This window comes from Periplaneta americana, chromosome 13 (genome assembly GCF_040183065.1).
Source record: "Periplaneta americana isolate PAMFEO1 chromosome 13, P.americana_PAMFEO1_priV1, whole genome shotgun sequence".
Taxonomy (NCBI): Eukaryota; Metazoa; Arthropoda; class Insecta; order Blattodea; family Blattidae; genus Periplaneta; species Periplaneta americana.
Window position 1 is genome coordinate 72,697,857 of NC_091129.1, and position 21,496 is coordinate 72,719,352.

The window sequence follows — 21,496 nt, forward strand, 5'->3', positions numbered from 1 at the left end:
AGTTTTTACTTACTATCTGTTTTCGAAAAGACATCGAAACATATCGTCCTACACACTTGTAACATTACATGCGGACGTCCGCTGCTGATAAATGTCTTTACTTATATCAAATACTCTCTAATATTAATACTGGAAAGTTCACGATAAGAGAGGCGAATGACTCATCAGTGCTATCTAGCGGCAGGGAATGTTGACAGTGAGGGTAACGTGACACGTAGCGCGGTAAACTGCATCTAACAAGAGTTTTGTACTTCAACACGTGGTGTAAGTCGTAAGGATTATTCTCATGGTTGTTCCACAAAATGTCAGGGAAAAGTGGAATTGTTTGTTCTGGGTTCTTCTGTAAAAACTACGCTTGGCAAAAAGATGCTAGATCGTTCTTCAGATTTCCGAAAGATACAAATAGGTGAGTGAGTAGTCATGTAAATACGAGTAGTCTATTACTTTTCTGCCACAGGATGATGATGATGATGATGATGATTATTATTATTATTATTATTATTATTATTATTATTATTATTATTACAGTAGAGGAGACAGTAGATAACTTGTTCTGTGACCTTATCATGTGTTGTGGCTATCACCAATGGGTATGGAGAAGGAAGATAATTAGTCTGAGATGAACTTGCGTGTCAGTAGATTCGTATAATTTTAATCATGAAACAAACTCTCTTTCTGTTAGCTCATTCTTTCCCCACTCGCACGATTCACATGACAGGTCTCGTATCCTCACCAGCATCATCATCATCATCATCATCATTATCATCACCATATTATTATTATTATTATTATTATTACTGTTATTTGTTTTTGTCTTATAGATGTGCCATATGGGTAAATAAATGTAAAAGACAGGATATAGACGAAACGTTTAAAACTAGAGGAACAGAGAATCTGTACAAAAATCACAGAATATGTTCAGATCACTTTAGATTATCGGACTTTAATAACCCTAATTTGAAAAGTCAGGGGTAAGTAAAAATAAGGTGTAATTGGAAAAGTACCGAAGTTTCAAATGAGTCATAGACCTGTTAATTTTTAATATTTTTTTTAAATAACAGACTGAAAAGAATCGCTATTCCTTCACTGAATTTAACAGCTCCTTCTTCCGAAAATATGGGTCAAAGTACGATGAAAGAACCGCGAAGGTCCCCAAAGAAACGCATTAGACCTTCCATCGAGGAGGCGACAGGTTCTCCGATTCCAGACAGAAACGACGATAGTCCTCTACCAGGTACCTCATAATCAGATAGTACATTAGCAATAACATATTCTCTGTGCTAAGTGAATCAGTTATTAAACTGCATAAAACTACTTTACTTCCATCATACCAAACAGAATTTCTTTATAGTTTCTCCATATAAAATACTGAACGTCATGACTTTTTCAAACTAAATAGACGGATATTGTGATACATAACATAAAAATACGAATTATTGATTTTGTGAAGAAAATGTGTGAATTCATGTTTTCTCATAAAAACTGAATCAGTTAGTTATTCGCAAAATATTATTTACCTAGGCCTAGACTTTCAAGACGTTATTAATATTTCACTAAATTAAGTCCCTGTTTATTTTTTAAGATGCAAGAAATCCTAAAAGGTCAAAGATGGCTCAAGATCTTCAGATAAAGACACTTTCTAAGAAATTGATTGCAGCTCAAAAGTTGGAATCTAAACACAAAAAAATTATTTAATCTCTTCGGGCGGAAGTGAGAGCTCTGAAGACAACCAGTTCAAATACTGATTTAATCAAAATTCTTTCTAATGATGAATTCATTATGTCGCAAGTGCGCTTAAAAAGAAAGAAAAAAATGGGAAGGCAGTATTACAGATGTCTCCGATTTGGATGTAACTGTTGATGACAAAAATGTACAGCATACAAATGAAGAAACCGTGTTGCAAGAAAATGCAAGGGCTTATGTTGCAGGTTGGATGTGTAGCAGAATAAATGACGAAATTTGTCGAAGAAATTTATCTTGTAAAGAAAACCCCAACGATGACGTAACAACGCACATCGCAAATAAAAAATACTGTAAAGATTCAAAAATTGTTTTCCCTAATGATGTTTCTCTAATGCTCAGCCAATTGTGTCCTAATGTTTTCAAAGAAATTGATAGTGTTATTTGTAAAACTAGAATTGGTGTAAAAAAAGAACTACCTTAGTTAAAATGGTAGTGCTCCCTGTTAACATGTCCATTTGCAGGGAATGTGCCAATGTCTTCATTGATAAATATTTCAATGTGTTAATAAATTGTTACATCAAAAATAAAATGGACAACCATACAGCTAAAAAACAAAACAAGCGATGTATGAAAGCTGCTAAAGTCATGCACAACTAAATTTCATCAAATTTGAAAATATGAGAATTTATCAATTCATTTCTATTCTAATAACTTTGTAATTTGTTATTAATTAAAAATGTTATGAACAAAGTGACTCTAAAGTATACTATTTATTGCTTTGCAGCTTCTTATTGAAATCAAATGCACACCTCTCCTCTTTTCTTCACGTAACCCAGCACGACGCACGGAGTGTGCGAACGTTTCAAGCCGCTGGATGGCAGCACTGTTACTTTTCGCCGCCGCTTGCAATGCTAAACAGGAAAGCTTTCCAGTATTAATGTTAGAGAGTATTTGCTTATATCGAAGTGATGGCTGTAAACAGAGGGTGGGGATATGATGTCATGGTTACACTTGAGTGGAGACAGGGGCATGTGTCGCGACACAGCTTTTGCCGATCACTGCTCTAGAGTGTCATTCATATTTGTTACTGTTGCTCCAAGATATACGAATTTTTCCACCTCCTCAGAGGAAAAAAATTCCAGTTTTTATATGTACATTTCACACAATATTGTTATCACGAGACATAATCATATACTTTGTCTTTTCGGGATTTCAAGTATTCCAACTAAAAACGACAAAAATTTCCATGTACCTTTGGTCTTCTTTTCATAAACAGTCAAAATCAGGGAAGTCCGAGAGGGATACTCTGTATATTGTTTCATGTTCCACGTGACGAAGGCTCCGCCACTGATCTGGTGTTGTGGGAGGCATGCAATACTAACAAAACCAGAAAAGTTTGCAATTTTAGTTAGAAAGTCCGACAGGAAAAGTCCCTTAGGGAGATCAGGACACAGATGGGAGCAATGTATTGGATTGGAATTGAGAGAACCAGGATAAGGCGTTGGGAATTGTATTGATTCAGCCCAGACTCGTGTCCAGTGGAATGCTTCAGTGGAGACGGTTATGATCGCTTTACTCCCTTCGCAAGGACTTTATGTTTGATATTTGGGATTTTCACGAGGTTGTCTTGCGCTGTAGCTCTTTACAGATTCAAACGTGTTGAAGTGTGAAGTATTTGATGTTTCGGAAGTATTACTGTCTGCATCTTCAAGAATAGGCCTATGTCGTTCGTAACATTAAACTTTGCTTACTCAGTTTGGCTTATGCCCACACATAAGAAGTATTATTGTGTACCTAAATGATTAGGGGACAATTCCAGGATATAATCGACATGTTTGTGTCAGACCATGCAATTTGTGAGAAGTTTAAAAAATGTGAATTACGTGAGACATAATAAGTTCTCTTAGTATATCATTACTAGAGTCCTGAGTTTGGTTACTTTGAGTACAAGTTAGATGTATATCGATCATACTGCTGTACTCCAACTAGGAGAAAGTCTCAGGGGAATGAGACGCAGCGGGGTAATGCTATGAATGAACGTTGATGTCATAAGGTCACACAAGTGGGTACACGCATCTCCATTGGTTAACTCTTAAAGCACAAACGATAACACTGATACACATATATTTATACTACCATAGTTACAAAATTAGATCACGGTTAATTTCCTGGTCTTTTAAATAACATATGCAGGAGAGCGAATGTTTTTTAAACTCACGTTATAACGTTAATATTATCTATCTACTTCGCCCCAATAGATGACGCAATAGTAAGCACATTCCTTTCACGGTTAATCTCCTGGCTGGAGAACAGTAGCTCTTTCGGTACGGAGTGCAAGTTGCGAGTTAACAATTTACGCTGCAGTATGGACTATTCCACCTTAAGAAAAAATCATTGGTCTTATGGGTCTTGGCTAGTACAATGTTGACCGCAAGACGCCTCCGTTAGAAGAAGGAGTGACGTATAGTATCTCCATCTCACTCTCTTCCTAATACGTACAGCGTTCTAGCAAGTTTATCGCACATCATAGGTACGTTGAGTCCGTTGAAAGTATAAAAAACCTATTAATGCCATAATGATACCTGCAAAAACATATATTATATTTTATACGTTATAACTAGACTTCGAATATTTAAGCCATTAACCAACTTTTAGACACCTCAACTAGGCTCCATAATAATCGAAATGAGGCATTAAAATACAGTTTTAGGGACCTAAAACGTTACTGCAATTACAAATAAAGTACTACTACTACTACTACTGTACTACTACTGTACTACTACTATACTACTACTATACTACTACTACTACTACTAATAATAATAATAATAATAATAATAATAATAATAATAATAATAATGATGATGATAATAATTGGGTTTGCAATTTAACGGGTTACATCAGCTTCTTGTCTATGCGGATGACGTGAATATGTTAGGAGAAAATCCACAAACGATTAGGGAAAACGCGGAAATTCTACTTGAAGCAAGTAAAGAGATAGGGTTGGAAGTAAATCCCGAAAAGACTAAGTATATGATTATGTCTCGTGATCAGAATATTGTACGAAATGGAACTATAAAAGTTGGAGATTTATACTTCGAAGAGGTGGAAAAATTCAAATATCTTGGAGGAACAGTAACAAATATAAATGACACTCGGGAGGAAATTAAACACAGAAGAAATATGGGAAGTGCCTGTTATTATTCGGTTGAGAAGCTTTTGTCATCTAGTCTGCTGTCAAAAAATCTGAAAGTTAGAATTTGTAAAACAGTTATATTACCGGTTGTTCTGTATGGCTGTGAAACTTGGACTCTCACTTTGAGAGAGGAACAGTGTTTGAGGGTTTTTGAGAATAAGGTTCTTAGGAAAATATTTGGGGCTAAAAGGGATGAAGTTACAGGAGAATGGAGAAAGTTACACAACGCAGAGCTGCACGCATTGTATTCTTCACCTGACATAATTAGGAACATTAAATCCAGACGTTTGAGATGGGCAGGGCATGTAGCACGCATGGACTAATCCAGAAATGCATATAGTGTTAGTGGGGAGGTCAGAGAGGAAAAGACCTTTGGGGAGGCCTAGACGTAGATGGGAAGATAATATTAAAATGGATTTGAGGGAGGTGGGATATGATGATAGAGACTGGATTAATCTTGCTCAGGATAGGGACCAATGGCGGGCTTATGTGAGAGCGGCAATGAACCTCCGGGTTCCTTAAAAGCCAGTAAGTAAGTAAGTAAGTAAGTAAGTAATAATAATAATAATAATAATAATAATAATAATAATAATAAAAATAATAATAATAATAATAATAATTTATTTATTCATAGTGTTCTACCCAAGGGCAAGTATTTCACTGCAAGCCCAGCATTCTCCAGTCTTTCCTATTTTCTGTCTTCCTTTTTTGTCTCCGCATATGATAGATATATCTTAATGTCGTCTATCATTTGATGTCTTCTTATACCCCGTTCACAATTCCTTTCATTCCATCCTTCACAATAGTTTCTTCTCAACCAGTGACCCAGTCAATTCCTTTTTATCTTCCTGATCAGTTTCAGCATCATTCTTTCTTCATCAACTCTTTCCAACACAGCTTCCTTTTCTTACTCTATCTGTCCATTTCACACGCTTCATCATTCTCCATATCCACATTTCAAATGCTTCCATTCGCTTCTCTTCACTTTGTCGTAATGTCCATGCTTCCGCACTCATACAATGCTACACTCCACACAAAGCACTTCACTAGTCTCTTCCTTAGTTCTTTCTCCAGAGGTCAGTAGAAGATGCTCCTTTTTCTGTTAAAAGCTTCCTTTGCCATTGCTATTCTCCTTTTGACTTCTTGGCAGGAGCTCATGTTACTACTTATAGCACACCCCAATGATGTGAATGTTAGTTAATAAATTTCGCTATCTTATATAAATCGGAGAAGAAAAATGAGCCCATTAGTTCTGACATGATTGGAATAATCTAAACAGTCTCTGGTAAGGTATTGTGTTCAAACTTGGAAATCGAATAACTTGGCTTTCCGAATTAATTTCCTTCCTAGCGGAAAGGATCACTGTCCTCGTGACGAAATAGGAGTATCCCTAAACTCTCGATAAATATTATAAATTATAATATACAACTGAAATTAAATTTTTGGCTACTTTGTGCATACGATGTCTTAGTACTCTAAACCATCAGCCTCTGACACAGGCGATAATTTTCGAGTCCTGGCCAGACCTGGAATATTTTATTGAAAAATCTGTGACAATTGTAGCGGACTAGGACGCATGTGTTTGCTTGTTTTTTTTCTGGGTTTTTTCTGTTTCCGTCTGTTATGTATGAACATCGTTTCATCCGAGATCATTATTATTCCATAGCATTCGCAAATATCCGACTAACGACGCATGAAGGGGACTGGACTAGGAACATGCGGGCTTTTTCTACTTCGAAACCTAGATAAACGGCGAACCTTAGTGACGTCATCTGTTGTGGGTTGGCAATACGTCTAGCACAAAACGTCTCCAAGGTAGCAGTGCTGGATAGTAGTGATTCTCTTCCAATAGTATCAGAAAAGTTTACCACGCAAGTCGACAGCAGTAGTGAAGCAACTTTTATCAGTCTAGAATTGGTCTCTGTTTCAGTTTATTTTATGGAGATGATGTTCAAACACTGAAAAAGCACGGTACAAGATCTTGTGACTGGACCTGCAATGGTCGAAAATGGTCATTCACTTTGTAATCTAATTCTTTAGTTTAATGTGGCGTTCGTTTGGTGATTATTGTTAGAAAAATAAATGTTTTAGTGTAACGCTGCAGATTTAAAGAATTCAGAAATCTCTTATTTCCTGGAATAGTGATTTTACGATACATTACTAAATTTAAACTGTGATAGATCTAAAACGTATCCTGTTGGTGTAATTTTTTTTTCTTAAACCATATTAATCAGATTAGAGCTTGAACTTGTCAGAATATAATGTTAAATTTCTGTAAAGAAGAATTAATAAAAGAGTATTAATATTAAAATGCACAATTTTTTAACAATATGTAGGCCTATAAGCAAGTATTACGCCTCATAATTAAATGCACAATTCTTTTTAACCATAAGTAAGAAGTTACAGCATTTCTTTACACGAAGCAAGTATTAGGTCTAATAACACTGGTTGACAGCCATTTTACATCTGGTGTGCGATACAACAATTCATATCAATCTTTAGTCGTAGGATCCGAATATGCCTGCGGAATTGCTGTATCACGTAAGGTTTTTGGAATATTTTAGATTTTATACAAAGTTTTTATATTTTTAAGTTTTTGTGTTCGTATTTCCCAGGGAAATTGTATAATAAATTAGTGGCTATGCTGATTACACTCTGTGTTTAGATGTCATATAGATTGAGAAAAGTTTTCAAAAGAGTATATGTTCACAGTGACTGGTTTACTGGATAACTGCTGTATAAGCATATGGAGTATAAAATGTCATTGAAAATTCATTTTTTACACTCACACTCTAACTTTTTCAAAAAAAAAAAAAAAAGCCGTGATGCTTGTAGCCACAAACAGGGTGAACGCTTTAACCAAGGCATCCCTATCTTGGAGCGCTGTTACCAAGGTCATTAGAACCCTTCAATGACGGGTGATTACTGTTGATTTCTTTTAAGAGAGACGGCTAAGACAGCGAACAAAAGGAAAGTATTGTCATCTCATTTTGCTGAAGGAAATTGTCATAAAACATTGCAAATTATAATACACTCAGGGACAAAAAAACCGGACATTTCTATATTTGCTTGTATTTTGTTGTCAATTATTTCAAAATGAAACAAAACCCATTTAAACAAAATAATGTTTCATTTAGCACCTTATACGACAACATTTGAAAAAAAATCTCTGATGAGAAAATTTACAAAAAAATTACAAAGGGCGTATAAATATGGCATCGTTTGGTCTAACTGTTTTTTCATTTTATGGTGCCTTAAACATTAAAAACTCTTTTTAGTAACGGGTATTACCCCCTCTGGCTTGAATAACTGCATCCATACGTCTTGGCATGCTCTCAATTTGTTTAGCAATGTCTTCTTGAGGAATAAGTTCCCATTCTTCGCCAAGTGCTCGCCTCAACTCTTGTAACGATTCTGGTCTCGGTCGTCTATTCTTAACACGCCGTCCCAGCATGTCCCACACGTGTTCAATTGGGTTCATGTCTGGACTCCTTGCTGGCCATGGAAGAACATGGATTCCCACTTCTTGGAGATAATCTCCGACCGCATGGGCATTATCATGCATTAAAACAAAATTATCGCCTACAAATTGGCCAAATGGCACAACATGATCAGCCAAACATTCATTTATATACCTATCAGCTGTTAGTCTTCCATTTTCAACAAAAACCAACTCTGTACGAGCATCCGTACACACTCCTGCCCAAACCATCACTCCACCACCTCCATACGGCACATTTTCGGAAATGCAACACTGTGAAAATCGTTCTCCCCTCCTTCTCCAAACTCTTTCACGTTCATCAGGTGAGCACAGATTGAAACGGGACTCATCGGTGAACAGAACACAGCTCCACTGTCCATTTCTCCAATCCCTGTGATCATTTGCAAAACGCAGTCGTTCAACTCGATGCATCCTGAGAAGTCTGGGACCAGTTGCAGGTCTACTTGATATCAGTCCACTTGCTTTCAACCTCCTTCTAACTGTTTTGGCCGAAATTGGGCGTCCATGCATGTTAACAAATTGCTGGGCTACACTAGTAGCTGGCAGGTTGCGCTCCCTAAGAACTCTCAACACCATATACCTGTCTTCATTTGGATTTGTAGCTCTTGGACGACACGAACCTGGTCTTCTGGTATATTCTAGGGTCTCTCTCTATACCGTTTTATGGCATCATGGGTTATGCTTCTAGCCATATTCATAACATTTGTAATGTAACGTACACTGCGTCCATCATCGTAAAGGGCTACAGCTCGAGCCACATCTTCAGGTCGCATCTTGTTTTAAGACAAATGTTACAACCCCACTTAAACTCAGAAAATGTAAAAACAAAGAAATAACGAATGATAACGATAATGAAGCACAAAATGGTTGAGACAAAATTGTTATAGCTGAGACTCCGAAAGCAAAATTGGAATATTTGGTTGTAATGGCTTGTTTATAAAACAAAAAACAATCAACAATGTATACGCGTCTCCATAACAACAGATGGCTACCATAATATTGTATGAGAAGATAATGTTTTGCAAAATACCAGCAAATATTAAAGTGTCCGGTTTTTTTTGTCCCTGAGTATATCTTGGATTAGTTTGAATTATTTAATGCTTTTGTTAGTTTATATAAATGTTTTACGTTACCAAGAAAACTTTCGTTGGCCCTGAGTGTTACGTTATGTTTATATTGAAAATGAAAATGTTTGCCAATATTGTACTATTACTATCTTTGTGTTAGTATTGTGTATCTATAAAATGTGACGTGATAGAAAGAAACGGATGTTTCCATAGAATTCAGCACTCCGAAATTAGGTGAAATCACAAATTTACAAACGAGATACAGGAAAAAAGTTTCAGTTTGCTGACTAATGTAATTAAATGCACTTTTTTTTACACTAAGTACAAAAATACAGTATTTCTTTACACTAAGCGAGTATTAGGCCTAATAATAAAATGCACATTTTTTAGCACTAAGTACAAAGTTAGAGTATTTCTTTGCACTAAGCGAGTATTAGGCCTAATAATAAAGTGTACATTTTTTAACACTAAGTAAGCCTACAAAGTTATAGTATTTCTTCACACTAAGCGAGTATTAGATCCAATAATAAAATGCACATTTTTCTAACACTAAGTACAAAGTTAGAGTATTTATTCGCACTAAGTGAGTATTAGATCTAATAATAAAATGCACATTTTTTAACACTAAGACACAAATTTATAGCATTTCTTTACACTAAGCGAATATTAGGCCTAATAATAAAATGCATTTTTTTAACGATAAGTATAAAATAATAGTAATTCTGTACACTTGCAACACTAGTCACGAGTGATATGTAACTACATGCTCTGCAGTAACTTAAATCTAGTAATTTAAAAAATGATCAAGAATCTATCGTGGTTGCAACAGAAATTAGAGCAGTTTAAAAAACTTGCTACGTCAACAATTACTTTCTTTTGTTATAGGATACATTTTTAATAGATGTGACTTATTTCACTGTAGATAGCTTAGTTTTTATGAATGTTCTGTGTGGAAAAATTAAAAAAAATATTCATGTGAAACTTCTAATGGTTATTATATTAAGAGGTTCCCGTAACTGTTAAAACGCAATATTGATCTTTTTTATCAACAGGTTCTGTTTTTTCAAATAAATTATGAGTCGAGATAGTAGGATTGTAACTGAAGTTTACGCTGCATAATATTTTTACGGTGAAATTTATTGTCTCCACTACTGCTAAAGTTAAAATTGTTCCCATGTTACACGGAGCTGCATAATTATAGGTGCACAAGGGAGAAAGGTTGGAAAATGTGTATACATAGTTTTTATCTTGCATATGTTTGTTTTCTGTACGTGACCCACATATGTTAATTGGCATAATGAAATCAGAGGAAACTCACACATGTCACTGTGATACTGGGAGCTCCACACTTTTTAATTTAACCTCTCAGCATCCGTTACGCCGCGCAGAGTATCCCAGGTCCAATCTTTTAACAAACATAGTGGCGCGTTGTACCAAATGAGAACAAACTCGTAGTTTGTGTACAGATTCAGTCGACCATCTCTCATGATTAGCCGTCATTATGCGTGTCCATGGTAACCACATACAATCGGCTTTGGCTCTCAAGCTTATGGAAAATTAAGTCTATTTGTTTGCAAAATTATACGTAATTTACTCATAAAACTATTAATCATAACAACTATTAAGTAAAGAATCAATTTTATTACGGTATTGAATGCTTCAATTAGTAATGCTGTGATAAATAATGACTAGGCTTCGTATTCCAACTACCTATAAACTAGAATCAAGTTGCCTGATTCGATGTATATGACGTCACAGTGCAGGTACAGGTACGTGCGTATACAAAATAGTTATGCATCCTCTGCTCTCTTCCTCTAGAAAGTCAAAACGGGACTCAATTTTAGTGAGTAGTCTTATCGATCACTGCACTCACCAGTTGTATTATTTTATTTATGACAGAAGGTTCATTGCAGAGGTAAAATTCCTTAGGTAACACTCTCAACCGTGTAATATTTCAGGGTATAGTTGAGGATATTTGAACTAATATTTTCACTATCAATATAGATAACATTACACAAAATTGTGTAAAATAAATGTAAAAGTGACAAAACAACAGTTGCAATGAAAGGAACTGTAATACCAAAAGGCACAGAAAGTGTGTTGAACGCAATTCAAAAGAACCGGTACCATAAAAATCTGAAAATTATTAATATTTTAACTCTACGTTTAGCATGGATTTGTGTAGCCTACCATATTGTTCAATGCCAACATTCCAATTAATAAATTAAATAATCTGCATTTTAGATAATTTCTAGAAAAGTATATAGAAAATTAGTGGGGTTTCAATGATGAGCGACATTTGCAATACCCTAAGGAAACACAAAAAAATATCAGACAATAGGAATATCTTGTACTGCATCATGCACCAATAACGTCATGTGCTACTGGAAGAATTTCTTGCAATATAAAATCATTTCAAGTGACATCCGCAAATGTTCAAGTTCCGTAACTTACGAATGCACGTTATTATTCATTGCAAAGATCACGACGAAAATTAACATCATGGCTCAAGAATGCATTTACTAGTATAGCTTCAGAATGTGGGGAGTTGACTGTACTCCACGAACACGCAGCGACGACCTGTTTGTTATATCCCTATCCGTTGCATTACTTGTGTTCGGCGTACTATATACCCAATGTGTCTTTAAACTTCAGTCTTTAGGTAGCTGGAATACGAAGCCTACTCATAACGTAATGATTTTCTTAAATATTCTACAATGCAGTGCATCATTGAAGATTCTCTTACAACTATTAACATATGTATAAACGACAATTTTCGTTACAAAGAAAGACTCTGAAGACCAAAAAGTTCCATTTTGAGAGACTACCACGGGAAAATTATTGGTTTCTTTCTTAGTCCACTATGGGCCACGAACCATCAATATCGAATGGCGTAAACGAAAAATATTGCAATTCATTTTAGGTCTATTTCGTCCGCTGCTATACGGTGTTAATAAAAATGTAATACAAATAACTCTGTATAAGCAGGCTGTGGATAGAGATGCGACTTAGTTTTCAAATGATTCTCGCATTACGCAATTTGTGTTCATTTATTCGTTTGCTATTGTATATTAAATAATAAATCATCAAATGATTGATTAAATACAAACTTACTAGTGTTAATTATATAAGCACTGTGTCTTACAGCTGTTTCGGTGTATACTGTAGACCATCATCAGAGCCTACTAGATCTCGGCGTCATCTCGACATCGCTGCCTTTTGTAGGGGTGCGTTTGCGTGTTAAAAGTAGAGTCAAATAGTGTGTGTGTTCTGAAATTGATCTGTGTGTTGAGAATTTGATTATGGTGTGTTTTAGTGTGTCTGTATATTCCATATTGTTCTAATGTGTTGAGTTTTTGGTTTTTGGGTTGTATGTGTAGGATTTCCATGTCTGTATTTATGTTATTGTATGAATGGTTAGAATTAGTTATGTATTCGGCATATGTAGAAGTATTGTGTCTTCTGCTTATTGCTTTAATGTGTTCTTTGTAGCGTGTTTGGAATGATCTGCCTGTCTGTCCAATGTAGAACTTGTCGCAACTATTACATGTGAGTTTGTATACGCCTGTGTGGTTGTATTTATTTGTTTGTGCTGTTTGTGTGTTGACATGTCTTTGTAGTGTGTTTTATGTTCTGTATGCTATGTTGTATTTCTGCTTTCTGAATGAAGATGCGATCTTATGTATGCTTTTGTTTTCGTAAGTTAATGTGATGTATTTCTTGTGTTCTTGTGTTTGTGTTGTATTTTGTGTGTTTTTGTGTTTGTTAAGTTTTTGTTTTGTCTTCCTTATGATGTTGTCTATTATGTTTGGGTTGTAACCATTTTCTTGTGCTATGTATTTGATTGTGTTCACTTCTTCATTGTAGTGTTGTTGGCTAATGGGTATGTTGAGTAATCTGTGTGCCATTGTCCTGAATGCAGCATGTTTGTGTTGTATGGGGTGGTTAGATGTGTTGTGTATGTGTGTGGTGGTGTACGCAAGATTCAAAATGAATAAATCATAATTGAGATATATAATATACATACATACATACATACATACATACATACATACATACATACATACATACATACATACATACATACATACATACATACATACACCTACATACATATGCCTACATAAGTGTTCTGCCCATGGGCAGGTCTTTCACTGCAAATCCTGCATTCTCCAATCTTTTGTATTTTCTGCCTTCCTTTTTGTCTCTGCTTATGATCCACGTATCTTAGTGTCGTCTGTCATCTGATATTTTCTTCTGTCCCGAACTCTTCTCCCGTTCACCATTCCTTCCAGTGCATTCTTCAGTAGGCAGTTTCTTCTCAGCCAGTGACCCAACCAATTCCTTTTACTCTTCCTGATCAATTTGAGCATCATTCTTTCTTCACCCACTCTTTCCAACACAGCTTTATTTCTTATTCTATCTGTCCACTTCACACGCACCATCCTTCTCCATATCCACATTTCAAATGCTTCTAGTCGCTTCTCTTCACTTCCTCGTAATATTCATGTTTCTGCCCAATACAGTGCCACACTCCACACAAAGCACTTCACTAGTCTCTTCCTTAGTTATTTTTCGAGAGGTCAGCAGAAGATGCTCCTTTTTCTATTAAAAGCTTCCTTTGCCATTGCTATCCTCCTTTTCACTTCATGGCAGCAGCTCATGTTACTGCTTATAGTACATCCCAAGTATTTGAATCTGTTCGCTTGCTCTACTGTCTCATTTCAGTTATGAATTGTTAAATAACCTTCTGGAATCCTTGTTGTAATGATTTGTTTGAAGTGGTTCGTGTAGTTAAGAATAAGTTTGTTTTGCCGCGCCTGTAGCTCAAGTGCTATTGCGCTTCCATCCAGGCAAACCGGGTTCGATCCCCGGTCAAGTCGTGTTGGAATTTGTGGTGGAGAAAGCAGACGTTGCAGAGGGCTTTTCTCTCTATCATTCCACCATTACTCTCCACCTTCCCCTCATTTCATCATCCGCTGGATTGAAGTCTTGGGGATAGTAAAGGTTTTCCAATGCTGATATCGGCAGGATTTGGGGCTCATCAGGCCACTCGGATGCGGACGGGACCTGGTACTATCAGGGGCTGAGGCAGGATGGCCCAACTGTCAACCGACGATGGCAGAAAGGGCTTGTTAGCCCCTGAGGCATATCAGGCTATTCGTTCGCGAACCGGGATCTGGCACTATCAGGGGCTGAAGCAAGATGGCCCATCTGTCAATATCGGATTCACGAATACCTCGCAAGTCACCTGTCGAACTTGGAAAATCATCGCATATAAGGGTGCACAAGGGGTCAATCGTGCCTAAGTGTACGGTACCGTCCCGGCTGCAGCTCTCGTAAAGCCAACCCTAACAAGTTTGTTTATGTGTTAATAATATATTCTCGAATTTTCATGTTTTCATCCTTTGGAGACTTCTTCCTCTTTACTAATGTGTAATTCCAACCTTTCAGAGACATACTAGGTGTAAGTACAACAATGAAGAATAACAAAGGAATTTTCGCTTCGAATACTGTATACCCTGAAGAGTTTCAGAAATGTAATTTGTGGAACAGCTAAATGGTGTACAATTATATGTGACCAGGGAGCCAACAGGGTTGTTTACGTTGGAGCAACTTCAACCAGAAGCTAATTGGGGTCCAGCAGCTAAACAGCATAGTATGAAGTCAGCATATCCAATGAGATTCTCTTAAGAATGTTACTTCTAACTATTGTAGATAGCATATTAACATATAGCGCTGATGTTCGGACACTTTCTGAGAAAAATAAAGAACAACTAAGAGCAGTGGAGATGGATGGGCGAAAGACTAAGCTGGTTTTCAGATTGCAGCATTGTTAGAAATGCAGCCATCTTACAAGGAACTAACATACATGAAAATATTGCGTAGCGTACCAAAAAGACTATCACTGTAATGACATGGTCACGTACAGCGTATGTATCAGGAGAAATAGGCGAAACAAATTTCAATGCTGAAACGAGAAGTACAGCAAGACCAGTGGTAAATGGGAATAGAACGAGATCGCTGTTAAACTTGGAGAAGCCTTTAAAAGTAAAGGTTATTAACATTGTAAAGATAATTTCATACTCCCTGTATAATCCAGTTGTTTTTTGTGGAGAGCCTGACAGAACACAAGACAAATATAAACGTTTATAATGTTGTAAACTATACGGAGTGTCCCAAATTGATGTATACACTCTTTGAAATACTATTTCACAGCAAAGAAATGAGGTAGGAATAAAATTTTTGCGGTTTATGATTCAGAAATCAGTGGAAAGCATAGAAACATGTTCATCTGTTTATAAAAAAAAAACATGGCGGTGCAATTATCGTTCGATGAACGTAAGTGGATACTGAAATGTTATTGGAAAGTGGAGAATGTTGTTGAGGTTGAACGACGTTGGAGGGTTGAATTTGAAACACAACCATCAAGGTTAACTGTCACAAGAATCCGAGACAAGTTTGAAGTTGGCAGGACGGTGCAATGTGTTGAAAGACAAGTTCCACTGATAACGAGTGTGTTGATGCAGTCATGCAGGCTTTTGCACGATCCCGAAATATGTCAGTGAGGCAATGTTCTCGTGAGACTGGTATCAGCAAATCCAGTGTTCATCGAATTTTGCGATCTCAAAAATGGAAGCCTTATATTCCGAGAGTGTCCACGCACTAAATGAGGACAAGTCAGATAGGCGACTGGAATTTTATGAGTGGTTCTTGAAGATGTGTGTTGAAAGGGAAGATTTTCAAGACTTAATTGTTTAGTCCTGTGAAGCCACATTTAAACTTAATGGCACAATTAACCAGCACAATTGTGTGTACTGGGCTAACGAAAACCCATACATCTTTCAAGAAAAGGCTGTCAATCTCTTAGGAGTAACATCTGTTGTACGTCGTTGTTGGGAGTGTACTGTGGCGGAAGGAGGCCATTTTGAACATGTAAGGGCTTACGGAAAGCAAAACCTCAAAAATCGTATTTTTGTCTCTTTTCGTTGCTGAGAAATAGTGTTTGAAAATGTGTATACATCAATTTGGGACACTCTGTATATGTCGCAAATATACTTGCATGTATTTGAAGTCATGTTAATCTTTTTATTTCGTATAGCTAAAAGAATTCAAGGAAACGTTAAGCTAATGCAAATTTGTAGTGGAATGTTGTAAACGTTGTGGATTAAGTCCTACAACCTATTATTTTGATAATGCCACGTGTAAGCCTTTTTGTATTCTGATCACCCTGCAATTACATCCAACTGGCTCCATAACATTATGCATATTAACACGAGCACTTTTATGAAAATAAACCCAACCAAAATAATTTTTCTCTCACTTTACAAATTCCAACAGATTGTCCTAGATTCGGAGTCTGTGCAATTGAAGTTAATATGTTATACAGGATCCGGCCCCACCTCCCCCCCTATTCAATCAGTTACGTTCCCCATTTGTATGCAGTACCACTGGACTGTGATATTGAATACTCCCACGCCAGCCGGTGAAATAAAATTTGCATAAGCGGTGCAGTTTGCGTTGATCCTGGTATCAGTGCAATGCCGTTATGATTATCGTGCCTGTGTTCTAAAATATAAACTCCAAATTTTGCTTTGTCCAATTTCACACGACTTTAGTGCTACCCATACAAAAAGTAGCTTGTCTACATTATTATGAATAGTTAGAATCAACAGGTCAGTACTTGTTTAGGACCTTATATATCTATTGTGGTCTCAGAAGTACCTAAACTTGTGTAATCATTCTCCATAGTCATTGTAGAGAGCATTAGAAACTGGTCGTACTATAACACAATTACTACGTATGAAATACACAGAAAGATAATTTTTTACTTGCAAATAATATGCACACAATATTTTGAGTACAGTTTTGGAATTTAAATTTAATAATACAGTCATTTCTGTTAACGATGTTTAAAATTTGAAATGCTATTAAAATTTCTGGAAATATGTATCCACTATCACACATTCTGTGGGATAGTGATAGAGCAGGGCCGGGCAACTGATTCCTCCTTGGAGCAGCAGAGAGCTATTATTGCTCACGAAATACTGCTTCCAGCTCTACAGCTGTGCAGAGGCGAATTAAAGTTACAGATATCGCGCATAGATATACTGTAACAAGAATTATATTCACACTCCCAACAACTAATAGGCTTCAAATGGGATTGAAATAAGTGTATTTCAAACAATAATAATAGTAGTAGTAGTATTAGTAGTAGTAGTAGTAGTAGTAGTAGTAGTAGTAGTAATAATAATAATAATAATAATAATAATAATAATAATAATTTCAGCGGAAAATTGTTTCGGGGCCTCTCATCGATCCCGGGGCCCTTCGCTCAGCGCATGAATGCTCTACCGACTGAACTACCCAGGAACCATACAAGACACCGTCACAATTTTTCCCTTTATATTCACACAACTGAAATGGGCTGACAAGACGCCAGACACCCATCACAATTTTTCCCTTTATATCCACACAAATCAAATGGGCTGACCAGACGCCAGTTGGGTTTCTGGCGTCTTGTCACCCCATTTGAGTTGCGTGGATATAAAGGGAAAAATTGTGACGGTGTCGTGTATGGTTCCTGGGTAGCTCAGTCGGTAGATCATTCGTGCGCTAAGCGAAGAGTCCCGAAATCGATGCCCGGCCCCGGAACAATTTTTCCCTTGAAATTATTTGAGTCTGCTTCACAGGGAGCTATTACCTGAAAGCCAGTTTCCAAAATAACATTAATAATAATAATAATAATAATAATAATAATAATAATACACACATAAGTAATCTGCCCATAGGCAGGTCTTTCACTGCAAACCCAGCAGTCTCCAATCTTTCCTATTTTCTGCCTTCCTCTTAGTCTCCGCATATAATCCATATATCTTAATGTTGTTTATCAACTGATATCTTCTTCTGCCCCGAACTTTTCTCCCGTTCACCATTCTTTCCAGTGCATTCTTCAGTAGGCAGTTTCTTCTCAGCCAGTGACTCAACCAATTCCTTTTCCTCTTTCTGATCAGTTTCAGCATCATTATTTTTTCACCCACTCTTTCCAAATAGCTACGTTTCTTACCCTGTCTGTCCATTTCACACGCTTCATTCTTCACCATATCCACATTACAAATACTTCTGGTCGCTTTTCTTCACTCCGTCGTAATGTCCACGTTTCTTCCCCATATAATGCTACACTCCACGCAAAGCACTTCACTAGTCTCTTCCTTAGTTCTTTCTCTAAATGTTCGCAGAAGATTCTCCTTTTTCTATTAAAAGCTTCCTTTGCTATTGCTATTCTCCTTTTGACTTCTCGGCAGCAGCTCATGTCTCTGTATATGGTACACCCCAAGTATCTGAAGCTGTCCACTTGCTTTATTACCTCATTTAGAATTCTCAAGTTTACCTTCTTTACCTTTACAATTCATGTTGATTTTCAAATAAGCCAATATACATATATACTTGTATCGAATTTCGAAACTTTAAAACATCAATCTCTATGACTTAACATACACTAAACCCCCAAAAAAAGTTATAATTTATAAAATTTGTTTTAAATTTATTCTTTATGTTTCTTCCTATGACTATGATATTCATCTTTTTGACATTTTACCTTCATTCCATACTGCTCACAGCTGTCTTTTAGCTCCAGTAGCATATCCCTGAGTATCATCTTCTCTTCTGCTAACAACGCCGTACCATCAGCAAATCTTATGCACTTTATTGTTCTTCCTCTTACTGTCATTCCTCCCATGTTCTGAAAACAGTCCTGCACTAAATCCTCCAAATAGATGTTGAGTAGTATAAGTAATAAAGAGCATCCTTGACGTATTCCTCTCTCTATTTGGATTTCTTCTGACATTTTCTTCTTCTGTCCTGAATCTGACTCGTTGTTTCGTATAAAGTTTACTGAACAGTCTCCTCTCTTTCCAATCCACGCCATTTTCTTCAGAATCCCCATCAGTTTATTCCAATCCACTCTGTCAAACGTCTTTTCTAAGTCCACAAATACTATATACACTTCTTTATTCTTCTCTAGGCATCTAGCAGTGCAATTGCATCTCTCGTACCTTTTCTCTTCCTGAAGCCAAAATGATTATTGATGCATAATTTTTAATCGTATATGCGATATATTTTCTATTCTTGAATGTTAAGTTTGTGTTGAAATGTTCTTCTGTGTTACTTATACCCTATTGGTAAATTGGTTGAAGAATTACTATAGAAGATGAAAAGAGCCGAAAATATAATACTTATAAGAAAGCTAAGAAATAGATTTTCATGTCTTTCAAGAATATCAATGAATGGAAAGAATGCTGCGCAACACCGCAGTTCTGTCTACTCGTCGTTATGACTTATTTTGTACACACTACATTTGTACACTTCGGACGTAATGTCAGCATTATTCGCCGGCGTGTTTTAGCCGGGCCCTTCCTGTTAGGTGGCCGTATGAATCCGTAATGCTGACTTCGGGCTTGTAAGCTCAGTGTTCTGTAACATCATACAATATGCATGATGGCCGCTACAGTAATGGACCCGTGTTGTGGTGAGTATTAGCACTTCAATTCCTAGCAAAAACAATAATTATGCCTCATATTACAAATGCTTCACTCTGGTACTAGTGAATCTCCTTTCTTTGTAACCTGTTTGCACAAATATGATGAATAACTTCAACCAAATAGTTAATCACTGTGTTAAAATCACCAATAAACTTAGAAAAAGTTCCAACCTGGAGCGGTTGCTTTCAATTTCCGAGAAGAAAATGGATATTTAAAGCAGCCACGGTCATAGATATTTGTCCGTCGTTAATGAAATATAGGCCCTAATTGAAGGGTTCAGAGACATAGTGGGCCAAGCGCCATTTATTGTAACCGGAGAAAGCAAGGGTTAAAGTTAAGTAAATATCATAGTTTAAAGGAGATTAACATATTATTTAGTTTCAATGTGCATACTTTATGGTACTTGCTATATGTTTCGTTAAATTATGGTAATAACTTAATTTTAACACTTGTTTTCTCCATTTTTAATAAATGGTGCTTGGCCCACTATGCCACTGAACCCTTCAATTGTGTTGCTTAAATGGAAGTCTCACTGAAAGCGCAAGGATTGTGATAAGAGAAAATGCAGACAAAATACCTTAAGGGAATAGGACAAAATAGGAAAATAAAGGGAAAGAAATTCTCTATAATAAATTAAAACGGCGAGGAAAGAGTAAAAAGGAAGAAATAGAAGTTTTGAGGAAAATTGAGGAGAGGAAGAATGAAATTTTAAAAAAAAGAAGGAAAGCGAGAAATAATACAGAAAGAGAGAATGTCGGAAAACATGAAAAATTAATTCAATTGAATGGTTTTATTATCTTCAGTCTATGATTTATCATACAATATTTAAGGAGTAGTTCCTTTAAATTACATATTTTGTTGTTTGTATTAAGGTTTTCATAGCGCCTGTGACATCATCAGATACACTCTTATATTATCCAATATGTTAACTTCATTTTCAATGTGTGTAAGCATAGTGTATATCAAATATAAATAACAAAAGTTAAAAGTTAAAAGTTAAAAGATACAAAATAAAAACATTTAAAATATGTGCTAAGAGCTTTCACTTACATTTTGACATCGAAATACACCAAAACACTTACAGGAGTTTAATTTCCAGCTTTGAAAACTTCTGAGAGTACTTCAATATTACACCACTGCTTCCTAATAGAAGATAACATCTAAACTACACACAAATAATAATCATGTAGGTTTAAATTGTACATTTAATTTTAATCAAATGTTGTTCAATTAATTTAATACATAGATAATATTTCTTCTAATTTAGATAATACAGTAGAACTTGGTTAAAGCGACCTCATTTTATGTGACATCTCGCCTATAACGACAAATATTCTGTGATCCCAACTAATTCCCCACAAGACATATGCTTTTTTTTACCTTACTTAATATGACAAATGTATATGCGTCTACCTCGCATATAACGTCGTTTTCAACCTCAGTTTGGAATAAGATTTTCTAAGAACCAAAGTATTTTAAGAAATATTGTGTTGAAATCTGCAACCTG